The sequence below is a fragment of the Netta rufina genome, assembly GCF_964035555.1.
Source record: "Netta rufina genome assembly, chromosome: 1".
Taxonomy (NCBI): domain Eukaryota; kingdom Metazoa; phylum Chordata; class Aves; order Anseriformes; family Anatidae; genus Netta; species Netta rufina.
This window is the reverse complement of record NC_140123.1, coordinates 151107999-151125762: the sequence shown is the minus strand read 5'-3', so window position 1 is coordinate 151125762 and position 17764 is coordinate 151107999. Positions and strand designations below refer to the sequence as shown.

At 37.3% G+C, this 17764-nt stretch overlaps 1 protein-coding gene across 1 annotated transcript in view; it reads left to right on the top strand.

The window, feature by feature from the left end:
* The window catches only part of LARGE1 (LARGE xylosyl- and glucuronyltransferase 1), a 281219-nt gene that overhangs the window by 49088 nt on the left and 214367 nt on the right, over window positions 1-17764 (top strand). The window lies entirely within an intron of this gene.

Below are 17764 nucleotides of genomic sequence, written 5' to 3'. Positions count from 1 at the left end.
AAACCTCAAAGAGCTTAATGTGTTGAAACTGAACAGACTTGATAATCCCCACTTCTGAATATAGAAGTAACAGGCACATGAAATTGTAAATCCACTAGCTAGGATTTTTTTGGAATTTATCAAAGATGAGGTGGTTTTATATGGCCAGGAAAGGGCACCTGTGGTGTCTCTTTGTAAAACTGAGGCAGAGAAAGCGGCATAACTAGAAACCTGTTAGTCTGATCTCAGTGCATTACTTTAGAACATATTTTGAAGGAAAGGTTACTTACAGGCATGGGGATGAACAGTAAATGAGATGAAATACATAGTGAATTTACCAAAGAAAGGTTGTACTACACAAACCTGCTATCTAACATCGACAGCTAATTTTTTATTTATTTAGTTATTTTTTAGAAAAGGACAGGAAGAGAAATTTATGTGGATTTCAGTGGAACATCTGATGTTCTGTTATGTGGGGTATTGCTGGTCAAGATAAAACAAAATAGAGTTTAAAATAAGGAATGAGTCAATAAGAAAGGTTGAAGATAATGCTAGGTAGGAGGGAGAATGCTGCTGGAGTACCTCAAAGATCAGATTCAAAAATATTTTTAAAGCTTTCTCGTTAAGGAAGTTGGCACAAGAAATAAAGCTGAAAGATGCTGATAGCATGGAGCACTGGAATACTATGTGGTAGAGCTGGACAGAAAAAGAAGATGCATAGTATGAAGTGGAAGATCATGCCCATTGCATGTAGTTGTAATACTGCTTGTTTTTTTTTTTGTTGTTTGTTTGTTTGTTTGTTTTAATGTTGGGAATGTTACTACTTGAAAATGACCAAGGAACCAAGGAACAAAAAGGCCGGGGTATGACTGTCAACTGCAAGATGATTATAACTGTGACTGTGATGTAATCCTAAGGGAGAGCACATATGATCAGGGAAGGTACTTTTGCAAAATAGGGAAATACTGAAACCATTATACATCTGTAGTGTAAACACTTATCTGTAGTGCTGTTCATCCAGAACTGTAAATAACCTGTTTAGAAAAGGGGAATGTAATTTGGAAATAAGCAGAGGGGAGCTATTGCTTTGGCTTGTCTTGTTACTGAAATTGAGGCATAGGAGTGGTGTGCTGTTCTCTGTGGATGTGTTGTGGAGAGGATCAGCACAGACTGAAGAGCTACATACATTAAAGGAAGTTGCCATCTTTGAGATCTAAAAAATGTTGCCCAAAATACTTCCCTGAACTGCTATGAGACATGAAAATATTTGATCCTTATCATCAAATGAACAAATTATTTTCTAGAAGATCCAAGATCGTATTTTTCTGTTATGAAGGTTGCTGACTTAGGGAGCTCCTTGCTTGTTTTCCTAGAATAGACAAAGATTGGTGCTCTTGGACACAAGGAGGTTTATTTATTTATTTATTTATTTTCCATTTGACATGGCAACATGAAGAAGTACGTGTTACAAAGACACCATATTAGTTGGATAGAAGTAAAAAAGAGATGTTCAGTGCGTTATGTGGAGAGTGGGGTTATCTAATTTGATGCGATTCAGACCATTTTTATAAGGAAAATCCCATCTTCTTGAAGGTTTGAGGAAATCTGTTCTAAAACTTGAGCTCTGAACAGAACTGAAAGAGTTCTTAAAAGTCCTTCTTCCTGACATTCTAATTTGGTATTCATCTGGGACAGCAAGGACACTCGGATCTCTGCTTTCCTAATGACACCCCTCAAACTAGTTGCTTTTCAGACTGATGTCTGATACCTCTTTACAGATCTTCTGGGTTTTATATCAGTAAAGAGTTGTCATAATTCTGACTAAATTTCTCTTTTTTGAATGGTTCAGTTTTCAGTCTCTTTGGATGTCAAAACGCTATTTGTTCTGCTAACCACAGTGCTCAATAACACGCTGAGCATGGAATTTAAATGTAAAACAGGTTGTTTCATAAACAGCTGAACTAATGAGGACTGATTTTCTATTGAAATGTATCCTGTTCTCCTAATTTACCTCTCTACATAATGTTCTTAGATCCCTCTCACATCACCTCCTTACTTGGCTAGAGAATTAACAACAAGCAGGGTGGCTACTGCAAGCCCATTCACATGCTAAACTGTTGGGTAAAGATTGAGGTGTAATTACCTTCCTTCACTGGGAACACTTACATCGTTCCTCTTCCTACACTTACTGGCTGATTTCTGCAAAACTAGCAAGAATTCCATCTACTGAAACTGCTGATGCTCTGTCAAATTTAGATGAAATTAGGCAGAAGTTATGAATGGGAAATACCTAGAGAGACAGAGAGACAAACATCCTTTTTTTTTTTTTTTGGTGAGAAATAAAACTAAGACATTCAGGGGAAATACATCTGTGGTCTCTTCAGGTCTTAGTCATACCTAACAGAAAAGGTGAAATCCTCTATGTTTTTTCCATCACAAATAATTAAAAAAAAATACAACTCTGAAAAGTTACATGAGGGGAAAAAGAGGTGATGCAGAAAGCTGCGTTGTGCAGAAGAGAGGAGTTCTGATTATGTCATTCCATCTCAATCTGCATAAAAGTGGAGCTGTCCTTTAGTCTGTGCTAGATATTTTCAGACAAAAAACATTTCTTTGGAGACAGGTATGAAGCTGCTTTGAATCTTATGTCAAATCATAGGAATAAAGGACAGACTGACTTGTTGGAATTCCCAGACAACTGGAAAAAACAAGTGAGAAAAAGCAAAATGGTGGAGATGTACAAAGAGCTTAATTTTTCCCGAGTCTGAATTAAATAGTCAGGATATGAATGTTTTCTTAATTATATTGTTACTGTATAAAACTAATTTGACTGACTCCACTGGATGTACTTTGTATTAGGCGAAAAGCAAGCTGAGAATCAGGTACTGTCTTAGGACTCTGGTCTACAAAATCACAACAAATTCATCCTTCTCTAAGCTAATTGAATGATAAAATCAAATGAAAGAGGACACATTTTAAGATAATTGTGCTCAAGAGGCTTGCATGCCCTTTCTTACCCCACCCCCACCCCCCCCAAAGTAGATAATCTCTTGATGTTCTCATAAAAGTTCTTATGATACATGGACAGCCTAAAGTTTATTGGAATTACGTTTCCGCTATACACTATGTATAGTGTATATTTTTTAAATGTCAAGTCATTTATTGACATAAAGGTGAATAGAGTAGACTTTTAAATGGGTTGTGTGTGTTTTATTTAATATGAATGCAACCTGTGTATATATGGAATATGAAGAGCATGTTTTATATATCATCTCTGTGCTTAATTCTGTGATTAAGTAGGTGGGATGGAAGGTGTTGGAGGTGCTAATACACAAACAATGGAAGGAAGGTATTTTGAAGGTTCCTATTTTTGAAATTCTAGATTATTTGGAAATAAACACATTTAAAGTAAACTTTGGTTACTTGATTTTTATAGGATATGCAGATCTGAATTATATCCCCATAGGTACCAATAGGTACCTATGGGGAATAGGTACCAATTATAGCAACAGCTAAATCCTTTTACTGCATGTTTTGAACATACTGAAATCACTGAGGATTTTGTACTCATTTGGGGAGTGTGCATAGATTTCAAGTACTGATTGTGGCAAAAATCAGCAAAATAAGAAAGGGGAGGGAGAGAATGTGAATACCTCTAGGCCACATCCTTTTAACTAAGTGGAAGGTGTACATGGGGCCATCACAAGGGTTCCTGGTAGTCTGCCTATATATGCCTATAGAATTCATTTAACTGATTTTGCTAGTAAGGACAGTATTTTTGGCTATAAAGAAAGTAGGTGTGGTTTGCAGTACACTGTCCGTAGCACATGGTATGTAGTACATACCTTTCTACCAAATTCTAATCCCACCTGTGCTATAGATGATCCTAAATAATCTCTCTGCCTCAGGTTTCTCTTCTGTACAAGGTGAACACTGCTTTGAAAATATGTTGAGGTGCAGTCAGGGAGGGTAAATGAGACTGGCTTGGGGTAAGAAGAAGAACTGAAGCTTCATTTTGTCAGGCAAAATATATGTTACAAGGGGAAGGAACCAATTTTTGTATTCTTAGGTAATTGTAGAAGAGCTGTTTCAGAAAAATAAAATTCACTTGCTTTTAAGAAACAAGATCAGTCTTGAATACAGATAGCTGTAAAGCAGAAGCATTGATGAAAAATCTAGAATTTAAATTCTTCTGTTGACTTTTCTGAGAAACGGAGAAAATACAGAGACTTTGGCCCAGGCCGCTTTCTCTTTGGAAGGCTTAATGTTTCATGAAAGGGTTAAATTAAAATATAAGTACATATATAAAGAATGCATATATGTGTATTGCATTGTGGATCTTGCTGTGCTTTTTTCATAATTTACCTTTATTATGATTTAATGAATAATTCTAGGAAAAAGGACAATTAGAAAGTAACGTTTTTTTGTTTGTTTTTAATGTAGGAATGTTTAATTACTGAAATACCTGTTTCAGGTTTCTAGTGAAAAACTTTAATTTTCTAGTGAGATTTAAAAAAAAAAGACAGAAATCAACTTAGCTTTTAGAGTTAAACTGAGAGCAGAATGCTGTTTTCAGAACAACAGTTTTCAGGAATGCTGATTATTGTTTCTTCCTTGAAGTCAGTAGCAAAAGTGTTATTCGTTTCAGCCAGAGGAAAGCTAGGTTGGTAGTAGGCATTTCTGTAGATCTCACTTTTATGTTTTCTTCAGAAATACTAGGGTAGAAATGGAAGATTTTCACATAATGACAAAATAAATTCTCTGTATTTTGGAAAACAGGCCAAATACAGCAAAGGTTACATGGGTAGCCTTAACTCTGCCTGTGTAGTGCTGCAAGGTTCTCACATCCTCTGGACCTTGTTTTGGATAATAATTCTCTCATGAGTGGGTTTACAAAACCTCAAATGATTTTTTGTTGAAAGACTGCTAACTTCTCGGGTTGGAAACATCACTGTAGTTTTTGTGCATGGTATGCAAGAATTTGTACAAAATGTGTGTTAGTGATGTACACATTTGTTTCCAATGGTTTTCTCTACCTGCTTCTCACTGCTCAAGCCATAAAAATTGACTGTAATTGAAGCCTCTGGACCCAGGGGGGCTGCGTCTATCGAAATATAATGAATTATTTAATCTATATACCCTGAGAAGTATGTGCAGACTACAGTGGTACAGTGCAAAACCTTTGCCAACGTGATCTTATTAAAATTATATGGTATATAGCCATTTATTATTTTTTGCACTGACAGTACAGTTTCCACAGAAGGAGGCGAGCTCCCCCCTGTAGGGACGTGCATAAGATGTTCCTCCGTCTTGATAGTTTTTGATTTTGAGCAATAGGAGAATGAATGAAAGTTCAGTTCTGTCAAATTTGGTGGAAATTGCCCAACAGATGCAGAAGTTATTAGGGGAGAACAAAGAGTAATTGCACAAACTTAGTTTCGTTAGGAAAACTAATTAAAAACACAGGTGAAGTGCAGTTTTAACAAGGTGGCAGTGTGTATTTTGCTCATGGCATGTTTTCTCTGAAACAGATGAGAATATTATAATGGTTTCCTAGGAGTGTTATTCTGGTTCTGTTTTCTGTTTTGTGTTCTGGAGATATTTTTTGTCTGTTTTTGTTGAACCTTACTCCAGAATTCTTTTTTTTTTTCTTTTTTTCCCCCTGAGAGTTCCATTAAATTCTTTATCATGTTTTTAGATAGCTAAAATTGGCTTCATTTGTGCTTATTCATCTTTTATTGTCTGTGTGAACCGGAATGTGTGTTGAGCTTGTAAACCCTTTGGATTACACAGAGACCTAATGGTTTATGCAACCAGACTTTTTCTTTTAGTCATGACACTCATTTGGAAAGAATATTTTAAAATAAGCACATATATAGTCAGATGCCAGATGCAAACCTCATGCTCACATTTTAATGTGAGAGGTGATTAATGCAAAAATTGTATGTATGTAATCATATATACAGATTATTCTGATTCTTGTTAATATTGATGCTTATTCCTTTGTGCTCTTAAACTGGTTAAAATTCTTATCTACTGATGGGATAGAAGCATAATGAGAAAATCCAGTGGTTATGAAATTGCTTTCCCTCAGAAATTGTCAACAAAGAGCTATTCTCTCACTAGGCCATGCATATCCATTTTCTTGCAAAGCAGTGGAATTTTTTAGATTTTTTATGTCTGTTTTGTTTATCAAAATATTGAGTACTTTTTCTGTGAAAAATGAGATTTTAAGTAGGCACTGATCATTCCCCTTTGATTACATGTAAATAATATTATCGGATTTCCCAACAATTTAGGACTGTATGGGCATGTGATTATAATTCAGTAATGATCAGTTAAACGCAAATAGGAATATGGATTGCAACCTCCTGAATCCTATTCTGGGAATTACACTATTGACTTCAGAGGATTTTACCCCTTTCATATATAACTCTCTTGCTTGAAATACATTGAAGGAAGGAGTGGGATCTAAGTATTCAGCCTTCTCGGTCTCAATTTAAGCTTTAATGTTTCACAAGAGTGCAGAGGACTGGGCATGTATTTGGAGGAAAAAGAGTAACTACACAGATATTCTTCTAAGCCTTTAAATGTACCAACTACCTTTTAACGTACCTCAACTACAGCAGTATCTCAAAGGACTCCAGGTGCTTGGTATGCATGCATTAGCTTTGCTGAACTGTACTATATTAGTGATTTTTGACTTACCAATATTCAAACTGCTGTGGTCGCGGCTGATAATTGCAGTAATGAGCTATTTGTAGGAACCAGGGTAATAATGATAGGTTTGAAACCAGGTGACTGAAAGGCAGCTGGGTGGTCATCTATCTGCTCTCCACATACGGTAAACATTCCCTGTTAACCCCCAAAATAACTCCTGGACAGCTGCTGCTGCTTCAGCTGTTCATCTGGCTGATAGAAGAGATGCTTTGAGATTTTCAGGGAGCATCTCTCTAACCTGCAACACCAGATACCTCCCAGTTAGCCTGAAGCCACTGTATGTCAGCTCTCACTATGTATTTGCATGTCCTAAGTCTAACTGCAGTGTCGAACAGGTTAGGATTAAAGCAGTCTTGAATTAGGACAAGGTGGGGAAGGGACAAGCACAGGAGTGAGATGAAAATGATTGTTTCTCTTCCTTCTGTTAGTATTGGAATGGTGTAATTATACTCAGGAAAGGTTTTTTGCTTAGTTTCTTTCCCATTCGAGATGTCCTTTTGAAGAAGACCTCTATGAACAATAAATGCAAGTTAATATATTTTCATATGTATATATTATATTTATACTTATTTTTAGAATACTTCATAGACATAATTGTAATAAACCAGATAAATCACAGTCCTGAAGGAATTTCCTGTCCTGCAAAGAATTATATTGATATGAAACCATATTTCCTGGGAAATCATGAAAAGCTAACCTGAAAAAACAGCTTTATCTGAGAGGAAGACCTTTCACACCTATGGCAATTGCTAACATCATGTTTTTGGAACCTTTTGGAAACCTGTGCCAAGCAAGCCCTGTTTTTCAGTCTTTCCAGATTGAATAACCGTGTAAGCCTTTTTTATTTAAAAAATATATTAAAAAAATCACTGATACCTCAGATCTTGTTTTTTGCACAGGGAGCCAACTGCAGCAGCTATGCATATAGGCAGACTCGTGGTCATTTTTGTAGCTACTTATCAATGGCTATGACACATGATTTATGTTCAGTAAATCAATTTGATCTTGGACAGTGCATTATACTTCTCTTTTTTCTTGAAGACTGAAACAAATGCATCTCCTAAACTATAGGTGAATTATATACACTGCTTGAGGCATCAATAGTTTGCCTCTTAGTTTCAACAGATCAAATCTGTGGGCACATTATGGGATCTGGATCTGCTTTCTTGTAATTTCACTGTGAAAGATGCTTTTCAGTATCAGAACTGATGAAATGTTGTAGAAAAAGAAGAAAGTAAAATTCTGGCACATGCTGCAATTCCAGGATTCTGAAACGAGGACTCGGTTCACTGTCTTCTAACTAACACTAGAGATGTCTGGGTGGGTGTACCTGGTCCAAATTGCTATTTTAGATTTAATTACTTTGTTAATTGCAGAAGAAAAAAAAAAGTAATCTAATTTTTTATTGAGCCTTGCAATCCATATTAAAAAATAAAGTTTTCAAACTGTTACAACGTGTGAATGCTTGGGGGTTTTGGGGTAAACTAATATGATTCAAACTTTTCAGCATCTCCTCCCTGAAGCAATCTCCATTATGTCATGTTTCTCCCCTTCCCCCCTCCTTTTTTTTTTTTTCTCCTTTAACTTGGCTTTACTACAGCACTGACAATTGCCTCAGAACAGCGGTTTACAAGGACTGATCTCAAACTGTAGTTGCACAGTTGGAAACTAAAGTTGTGTAGAGCCAGACCTAGTGTATTTGCAGGCTTGTTTTGATGATCCTTGGGGAGTTCTGCTCATCTTCCTTTGGAGCTGATGAAGGGTGAATTGACAGTAGGTAATACAGAGCCTTTTATTTTAGGTAGAAGATGGAGAAGAAGACACATGCACGTTTTTATTTACAGGGTTAAGGCCAGTGTTCTGAACTGCATTGACAGCATTTGTGAGATAGTAACTTGTTCAGACTTTCAGTGGAAAAGTTGTTGATAGAAGTTACCGTAGGAGACATACTGGATTGATTTGAAAATGTAAGATTATGGACCCCATATGCAAGAAGTATCCTGTATTAAAATAGTATGGTATGTTGTGTGCTTGCAGCCCAGAAAACCAACCATATCCTGGGCTGCATCTAAAGAAGCATGACCAGCTGGTTGAGGGAGGTGATTATCCCTCTCTAACCTGCTCTTGTGAGACCCCACCTCGAGTGCTGTGTTCAGCTCTGGGGTCCCCAGCACAAGAAGGGCATGGACCTATTAGAATTAGTCCAGAAGAGGGCTACGAAGATGATCAAAGGACTGGAGCTTCTCTCCCATGAAGACAGACTGAGGAATTGGGGTTGTTCAGCCTGGAGAAGAGAAAGCTCTGGGGAGACTTTATAGCAGCCTTCCAGTACCTAAAAGGGGCCTACAGGAAAGCTGGGGAGGGACTCTTGGTCAGGGAGTGTAGTGACAGGACAAGGGATAATGGTTTTAAACTAAAAAAGGGTAGTTTTAGATTGAATATTAGGAAGAAATTCTTTACTGTGAGGGTTGTGGGGCACTGAAACAGGCTACCCAGAGCAGCTGTGGATGCCCCATCCCTGGAAGTGTTCAAGGCCATAGTTAAAGTTTGAGCAACCTGGTCTGCTGGGAGGTGTCCCTGCCCATGGCAGGTGGGTTGCAGTTAGATAGTCTTTAAGGTCCCTTCCAACCCAAACTGTTCTATGATAATGCACAGCAAAGACTCTAAATACAAACGTCTCCCACTGCTATTACACTGCTTTTGTCCTTTCCTGTAGCGATACCATCTCCATTTGGCACACATCCATGATGCAACAACATGCTCCACAATTTGCACTTTATGGTTTATGCTGCCTATCTCATCAGGAATACAGACATGAGGTTTTCCTATGCTCAGAGGGGTTTGTTTCAAACACTCTCCCATTCCCTTTACTGAGAAGGACAGACAGCTCCCTCCATGCCACAAATACTCTGTTTAATATATCATCTCTACAAGACACATTTTGAAAGGGTGCAACCTTAAATATGATGCTGTCAAGGAGAGTTATGGCTACAACATTTATTACTGCTACTTGTAAGATTGAACAGATAAAGCACAGGAAATATGCAGTAATGATGGACAAGAAGTTCTTGTGATGTACACTTAGTATAGTTGCAGTCATTGATTTTTTGTTAGTGGAAGATGCTGCCCGAAAGTATAGGCATAACGTAGTCAAAATGTGCATTTGCAATGGTTGCACTATTTCAAAAATTTGTTAACTAGAAAAAAAAAATCATAACAGCTGTTGCAAGTGTGGCCTTCCAGAAGTTACTGAACTGAGCTGGAAAGGAGATAGAAGTTTAAGCTAGAAAGATTTGTATGCAGTTATTAACCTGTTTTATCATGATGATGCAACTTCAGTAGCCAAAGAAGCTGTATCTATGTTTTAGGATATCCATGGTGGTTGTACTGTCTACTGTCCCACACAAAGCAGCAGGTAATTTCTCCCAGAAGCTGCCAGCAGCAGAATGCACCACCATCTCGGCATGGAGAGCTCCTGCAGAGAAGAGGAATGGCAGAGATCTTTTGCTGCCCGTAGGAGAAGGCTACCTGCTGATCCCACTGCAGCTGGCATAATGGGACCCATGGTACTGTAGGCTGGGACAAAGTGCCTTGTAGTTGCCATTTCTTTTCCCACCATTTAAAAGAGAATTTGGAATAAATTAAAAATAACTGTCTGGAATTCTGTGATATTAGCTGGGGCTGTTTTAATGTCCATGATAAGCATGATGTGGCCAGCTTTCTAGAAGTATGGATCATGCAAACTAAACGCATAATGTATAAGATATATAGTAATAAGTGTGAAAAACATTGTATTTCCTGAATTTCCAAAAATCAGGAAACGTATAAATGCTAAACATCGACAAGAGCACCATGAGACAGTGCGTAATATCTTCCTTTGCTTAGGCTGGACAGAACTGAAGGTTGAATAAGAAATACAGGAACTACATGTGGATGAATTGCATGCAGACACAGTAAACAAACTCATCAAAGCTTACCAACACTTAAAAATGAGACAGTATGTTATTTCTGTAACAATAAAGAAGTCAGCTATGTGCTACTTGTCACAGATTTCACCACTGCTAGGTGGCATGGTTAACCCTTTAACTAACTCACTGTGTAAGAGTAACAAATGCACCAGTCTTTTCTAGTATATTCTTCAACTCTGCAGTGCAAGTATGCCTATTGCAAGGAAGAGATCATTATGTCTCTGGTCTGTCAATGCTGCTCCGTTTCCAGAGAGCTGAGCTGCCTTTGATAACAATCTTTTATTTTCTGAGAGATCATAGAAGACTAACTGCTTGAAAAGTCACTCTGTCAATGCTCTAGCTAGCTGCAGTGCTTATGTGTCATGCCAGGGTGTTCTGGCTCCTCAGTCTCTGTACCTAAGTGGGAGTGCTAGGAAAAGGCTAGAGCCCCCATCAAAGCTCTTTCAGTATCCTACTCCTCTCAAGTTCCTTCTGTATTTTCCCATATTGCTCTGGCTCACCTGTTCCCTTCCACTGCTCCACAGAAGTTATAAGACTTTAAAATGTTTGACTATGTTTAAGTATATATATTTATATATATATATATGGATGTTCTCAACCAAATGACCAGGTGATTACAGCTTTTTCAGTCATTGTCTAACCTCTAGATTTCCCAACAGCTTGCTGGAGTATTTCATTTTCCTGCTAATTGTCATGCTGACTTTGTCAGTTATAGTTTGAAAATAAATTAGGGCTCTTCTTTAGTGTTTTAATACCTCCATGCATGATGCCGTCTGATCAATACAATTTTGGTGCAAAGCATCCAAAAGAAAGAAAGCAAAATTCAAAGATAAAAAATGTACACACTCAGAATGATCAAGGATAGGGCCTAGGCTTAATGGTTCATAACCATAGTTTAATTTTAGTACCAGGCATCTTCTGTCATCAAACTGGATGCAAATGTTTTGCTTTGCACAAATCTCCAACTCTTTTGCACTTGTTTTTATCCTCTCAGGCATGGTATTTTAACTAAGCCTAGCCTAGAGCTACTAACTTAATCACTTAACTTATCCTAGTGTTTTGCTAGAGATTCATTTTTTTATAGTGTTAGGTAATGAATAGACAAGATGGAATTCATGTATATGCAAAAGAAGTCCTAATCAAATGAATTTTTAAACAGCTGTATATGAAGCATGTTTAGATTTGGACTACAGTCCCTATGCAATACCCAAAAGAGCAAGCATCTGAAATGTCTTTGGCTTCATCATGACAGACCGTGTCAACTTGTGTAGTGAGTGGCCTGCATGGTACATATCCTTCTGTGAAAAAGGAGGGCATGGATTAGTTTACTAGGCTTGGCAAAAAGTCTTCTGTTCCTGTAGCAGCTGAGCAATGTGTCTTCTTCCCATGTGCAGCACAGTGTCCAACATTTTTCTTTCCTTTACTAAATCCAGCAGATTAAAAGACTAACCCACTGGTGGCATCTGACATAAGTGGGGAAAGGCAAGGTGTTACTCCACAAAAATGCTAGGTATGACCAGGGCTAGAAATTAGATGCCTGCAATCATTCAAAAAGCCTTGCCACCTTAGGAACTGTATTTCTCTGTGTAGAAATAAAGCAGCAGAAAATACTGAAGGCTGAAGAGAGGTACACTAGTTGAGGTATAATGTGTGAGGAAACATTATTTCTACTTAGAGAGGATTGTTGCAATACCTTTAATCACTGTACAGCCATTTTCATGGATGTTAAAAATCTAACTATTATTTGAGATTAAGACAAAACAAACAGGCCAAAAAACCATAAGTAATATGAATTGGTAAAAGTTTTTTAAAAAAATAAATCGTATTTGAAATGACTCAGTAAATGCTATCAGGAGAACTGGAATAATCATAGCGTAAGAAGCAAACAGAAATTACTTGTATTCATAGGCACTGTTGCTGTGTAATTATCAGAAGGCTGAGTCAAAACTGAGCAAGTCTGTCAGAAATTCAGCATGTGTCAGGAAATATTTCTTAGCTAATAAATAACATGGCAAAAATCTCCCCTAAAGAAATTACCAGCTCCTTTGCATATCTGAATGATATGTAATGGGAATAAGTGAGTACAGAGTCAGCAATTGTGTGAAGAAAGAAGCCACATTGCTCCTTTTATTTTTGGCTGCGCCTGGGGTCAGAAGTTCCTTTGTTCTTTCTTTACCTCCCATTAGAGCAAACATAGACTGCTTCTTTTCTCTTAAGGCTCTTTTTTACTGTCTATTTTTTTTAATGAAATAAAAATGTCTGTCTGTTGCAGAATGTGACTGTGTTTGTTCATTATTATTATTTTCAGCACTTGCATGTTAATGAAATGTTGCCTTATCCTACATTGTAATATTTTCAAAGGAAAAAAGCTCTTTAAAGAGGCAGGGTATTGGGAGCTGTAATTTAGTGAGTTAAAACTTCAAACAGTAATACTTAATGTGCATGCTGGTAAAGCACTAACTATTCATCAGGTATTTACAGTGTATGAAGCTACTTACATAACATGCTTTGTTTATCAGTGTTTCAACAATTTTATCTACTACTACTTTTGCAGGTATGGAACATCTCTCTTTGTTTTGCCTTTCAGCTTTCAAGCTCTTTGGGGCCATCATTACTGTTCACTTAAGGTTGTTACTATTCCACCAGACGCAATGGAGAGTTCATCTACTTGCTGTTAGTGCTTATAGCAGCAATAAGCTAAATAATAGCAATAAGCTCATGTGTGATGTATTTGTAAGCATGGCTCCTTCTGTGGAGAGTATGAAACCAGAAGGGTGAGAAGAAATGTTCCTCAGATTGCTCTTAACTGAATTGTAACAAATCCACAGCTGCTTCATGGTTGTCACTCTGTCGCTCACCATGACTCTATGGAATTTCACAGTGACAGCAGGGGTAGACTTGAATCCACATGCATCACAAATTTTGGCCTGATGCCACCAGAGGAAGGACTCTGCCTGGTTTTAGCATTGATGTATGGGGCTTTACTGGCTGAGACTAACGTGTAGGAAAAGGCAATTGATTACTGCATTACTACCAGTGCTAACAGTAGAGCTGGTGGCTTTTAGTGGCTCTAGGACATTAAGTTCCTTTATCCTTTCCCGGTGGTCCATTTTGTAGAAGACAGCGTGAAAGGACTCACGTGACAAGGGTGTTTATACTTGAGCGACACACTTTTTTTTTTTTCCAGTTTATGAGCAGACGTCTCTAATTACTGGAATCCCAGCATGTAAGATGCTTAGGGATAGTTATTTGATCATGTGGCATATGTTTTCACATGAGACCATGCAGCAAGTGTGCATTTTTGAATGGGATCATACTATTTAGCATCCCCCAGCACCCTGGCATCTGCAGCAAGGGGCAATACTAAGCTATTGCCATGAGCATCCAGTGACTTTCTCTGGTGTCCTTGCCCTGGGACCATGTATGCTCACAATTTGTGCAACTAGTGTAACAAAATACAATGCAGAAGCCCTATAGAAGGGAAAGACTTCACAAAAGGTTTTTCTCTCTCATACTCTCACAGATTTTGCTTTTACTCACATACCCGGAATGATAAAGATGTGCCCAGGTGATTGACTGGGATTACTTATAGCAACATGCAGGATAAGAGATGCCAACTATTAAGTCCTCATCACATTTGATGTTTTATTCTTGATTGGTGATCACAAGGTCTTTTTGACTGCACATTTTGTACTCTTTAGTAGTTGACAGTGATTGCAATCTTGGCCTCTTCATCCTGTTCCATCTCAGTAAGTCAGTAGGCAACATTGCTGATTTCACTGCTGTCCTGCCTCCTTGCCTGGGTATTTTTAGTTCCGATCTGGTTCTTTATCTTCCTGTCACCTTCTCCTAATGATTTGATTTTGCCCATTTTTTTCCAAAACTGGACCTCTTGTGAAACTGCACGCAGAAGTGCTGTTGCCTTGGTGACTGGTGTGTATTTGGGGGTGCCATCAATAAGTGACTACTTTTATTCCTTCTTTGACTGTTTGCTTCCACAACACATATATTTCCACTGAAAATTCATTCAAACTGTTCTTTGTAGTCTTATTACAGATTTCTACACATTTAATAGATTGATGGGATGTAGCAACATCCTTTGCCAATATACAAGCAAGTTCTATAATCCCTTTGAATTCTCTAGCCCTTGAAAATATGAGATACATCATAGAAGCTATAGGCATATGCTGTGTTTTATTGTATCTCAGTCCAAGTAGTCTCTACAGTGTTCCTTGTCTCCCCTACCCTCCCTCCAGGTAGAAAATACTAATTTAACTCTGTGGAGCATCTAATGAACTGGAGTCCATGTTGCCTTATGATAAGCACTGCATTTGAAGAAATTCCTGTATCATGCCTTCTATATTTGTCTTTTATAGTCTTCATTAATTGAAATCTTTGCGTGAAAAATAGAACCTTTTTGCTCCTTGTAAAAGCATCATGAAGCAAGGAAAAGCTAGAAGAAAAATACTGACTTTGTTTGCTTATTTTGGTGCTAAATGATCTGAGAGATAGAGACAAAATGTGTCTATATTAAATAAATAATAAGCAGAGTAGATAAAGTATTATTCAGAAAAAAAAAAAAAAAAGCTTTTTAAAATATTTTTTAAAGAGGTTGCAGATTTGCTTATTTTTCTAGGAAGCATATCAGTGCTGGAAATGAGTCGTAATACCTGTTCTGCAGCAGCACAGTAGCAGCTAATCTCTGAGTGTTGTTCATTCAGTCATCTATAACACTGTGATGTTTTGGCCTGGGCTGTTTGTTGGGGTGGTGGGCGTTCTGTTCCTTTGGTTGGTTTGAGTTAGCTGGTTGATTGTTTTCCAGAAGAGATTTGTGATGATGAAGTAAAATGAGTTGTTGCTTAAAAAAACAAAGGGAGGTGGGGATTTACAGTAATATTCCTTTTTTTTTTTTTTTTTTTATACAGGATTTTTCTTGTAGTATATGTGGTTGACAGTAGATTATGTTCCTTTTCTGTTTACAGAAATCTTTTGTATTCTGATTGTGTATTCTGCACAGAATCTTGTGTATTGTGATTAGCCTTCACTTTTCTAGGGCAAAGACTACAAGTAGCAAGTGAAGAAGAAACCTTTTATTATTTTTTTTTTTTATTGGAGTTCAGATAGGGGAAAAGACTTTAATTTCATTTCCAAATTCTTGGAATTTGCCAAACAATACAGAAATGATTGAAAGTGTGTGAAAAATTATTAAAATTAAAATAAAATAGTCAAAGATGCTTTTAATGCTTCTGTGAACTCTGTCTTATGTGTACTGTGAGAAGGGGTGCCTCACTGGGTATGGCCTTTCCCTTCTGGGGCCTATTTTTGCATTGTAATTTAGGTCATAATGTTTCAGAGCCTACATATCTGAAGCCAGTTGCTAATTCTAGCTATATTAATTTTAATTCTTAATTTGAGACATTGTAAGACCTTGTTTGTACAGACGTATTGAGTGCTCGTAACTTCTGTGAAAGTCTCCAAATCTAGAACCTCAAGGTATTTAATAGAAAATGGGCATTTTTGCTTAGTCTTCATAAAAGTAGCTTTATAATAATGTAAATATTCTGTAGTGGCAAAGCAGATAAAACAAACAAAAAAAAAATAAATTTTGGACTTCATACAGTATGTGCCACTAGATTACAACCTTTAAAAAATTGTTCATTTTGCAACTAAATTATTATTACAACTTCCCATTTCTGCAAAGCCAAAGAATGACAAAACTAATATGCTTTTTTAAGGTGTTATTTTCAGGGATTTCATAAACGATAATGAGAAAACTGTCTTCAAAAGAGAACTAATAACCCATTTTATATAATTTGAATCTAGGTTTCCATTTTTTCTTCTATTTCTTCTGTGTTTTGATTTTCCTTCTGACTTCCTAAAAAGAAGTAGAGTATCTCTCAGCCACTGCCTTCTATCCGTGAAGGATGTGAAGGTGAATGATGCACCCACTGGGTCAGATCACATTTTCACGCTACCTAAATGTGAGAATTATGAGGGTCTAAACTAATAATCATAGTGTCAGACATAGATGTGCGTGGGGGAAAAGTGTGAACTGAATGCACAAGGATGTCTCTCTGATTTGCGGTTGCCAGTTACCAAGGAAAGCAGTGATTTTTAATGATGTGTGGGCATTACAGAGATGATCCTTTTGACCTGGCAGCAGCTTGTAAGGTCATTCCTATCAGCTTCGTTACTGTTCTTGCTCCTTTCTCCCCCGCCCTATTTGGGTAACGAAAAGAAAAGGAAGGGGTAACCTTATTATTTGCAAAACACCTATTTAGGCTGAAATCTCTTCTTCTGTAATTTGCCACAAAGCAAAACCAGCTACTGACGCACGAAAAGTAACTTGCTTAAAGTTCCAGTGCCTAGGATTTTATGTAGCTTCTGTTTTCCCTGGAATATTGATCCCATGTTACAGCTCTGCATCCGTGTCCTCAAAATGAGAGACTTTTGACCAAATAAGATAATTTGTGCATGTTTTCATGAGACCTAGATTGTGAAAGTCAGCTCCATAGCTCATACAAATGTCCATTGACTTCCTGTCTGCAAAGCCAACATGAAAAACATTGTTTTGTATGAGTTCTGTAAATTGTCCACGCACATAAACATGACACAGCTGCTTGTGTTCCTGTTCATTTGCATAGAGTGAGCAGTGTTAACTTAAATCAACCCACATAAAATTGGAAGGAAAGAATGAGATCATTATTGTAATATCAATTTTTAAGTATTGTAAGAATGTACTTTGTCAGTGGAAAGAATATGACCAGGCAGGTAAAATCTATATCTGTATTGGGTTCTTATGTAATATTGAATAGGGATGGACATGGAAAGGTCAGATTTAGATGATCCTTAGGGTGGAGGCTGTAGCCCTGCCTGTCTCCCAACACAGAAAGAACATGTTTCTTTTGCCTTTTGATTAACTCTGTGCAGAGCTGAGAGCTGTTTTGCAAGTGTTTTCTGTCCTAGATCTTTTTTGGGGGATGTAGAATTACTGGAGTTTTCTCTGTGTGGGATGGATTCTGACCAGGTAGTTAAATTCATCACTCAATATCTCTGTAAAATATTGTGAAAATTATCATTCGTTCTGAAAATGATCT